The sequence below is a fragment of the Drosophila takahashii genome, chromosome 2R (genome assembly GCF_030179915.1).
Source record: "Drosophila takahashii strain IR98-3 E-12201 chromosome 2R, DtakHiC1v2, whole genome shotgun sequence".
In the NCBI taxonomy this organism is placed as follows: Eukaryota; Metazoa; Arthropoda; class Insecta; order Diptera; family Drosophilidae; genus Drosophila; species Drosophila takahashii.
In genome coordinates, this window is record NC_091679.1 from 2,880,276 (window position 1) to 2,881,787 (window position 1,512).

Genomic DNA, 1,512 nt, shown 5'->3' on the forward strand with positions numbered 1-1,512 from the left:
CAAATACCACCCGGTAAACGCGAAAACTAAGTATGCAGATATGCTTATATACGTCTGTATCAACATATTTTAATGCCAATAGGCCTGCACCTTTTAATAAAGTCCATTTTGTTGACCTGTGTAATATTAGATATGATGTTATTCGTATTTAATTTAAACAGTATAGCTCAAAGTTTAATAAATTTAGTTAAAATTAAAAATTTAATTAAATATTTTCATTTTCAAGTTAATAAACACAGCCATGGATAAAAAATAAAGCGAAATATATTTATTTGAAATATCCTTTAAATATATTCTATTTAAATATCCTTCGCTTCGTTTTTGTTAAACAACCATAATATATTCAAATATGTTAAACTTTATTAAAATGTTTTTAAATTTTATTAAGGAGTTTTTTATTTTTATACCCTTGCAGAGGGTATTATAATTTTGGTCAGAAGTTTGTAACGCAGTGAAGGAGACGTTTCCGACCCCATAAAGTATATATATTCTTGATCAGGATCAATAGGGGAGTCGATATAGCCATGTCCGCAGAATATAAGCTATTCCCATGAAACTTTCCAAATCGTATTTTTTTGTGCGTACCTTGATCAGAGTAAAGGCGCGTGCCGATCGAACGTCTATATCTTATAGTTTCCATATTAACAATAGTTAAATGCTGTGAAAATATCCCTTTTTTTCTATTTTTACATGACATTTTTGCAGTACTAAAGCTACTGACATGAAAATATGCAAATCTAATTTATTTATGTATACCTTGCTCAGGGTAATATTTCTTGCCAATCAGACAACTGTATACTAAAGCTGCCGTTTAATAATTAAATTGGTTACATATAGGAAATCTTTTTATATCCTTGCAGAGGGTATTATACCGCAGTGAAGGATACGTTTCCGACAACATAAAGTATATATATTCTTCGTCTATATCCTATAGCTCCCATAGGAACAATCGGATATAGCTTTAAAATGAAGATATTTCGCTCAGTGTAAGAGCTATTGACAAAAATTTTTCTTAATCTTATTATTTTACGCATACCTTGATCAGGGTAAGAGCGCGTGCCGATCGGACGTCTATATCTTATAGCTCCCCTAGGAACAATCAAATAAAAACACCTCTTAACGAGGTAAAAAACTAGTGACGATCGCACCTTCAACATACAAAAGTTCTGATATCAACATTTGTGACGAAAAATTATTACACTCGTCATTAAATACACTTTCTAATATTTTCTCATTCGGCCCGCCCTAGCATACTATTTTAGCCTTTTTACCTTCATAGGCATTTTCTATTGCAGCGTGCCGAATGAGAAAATCTTAGAAAGTGTATTTAATGACGAGTGTAATAATTTTTCGTCACAAATGTTGATATCAGAACTTTTGTATGTTGAAGGTGCGATCGTCACTAGTTTTTTACCTCGTTAAGAGGTGTTTTTATTTGATATCAGAAGTTTTTGTTTGTTTATATCAAATAAAAACACCTCTTAACGAGGTAAAAAGTGATGATCGCACCTT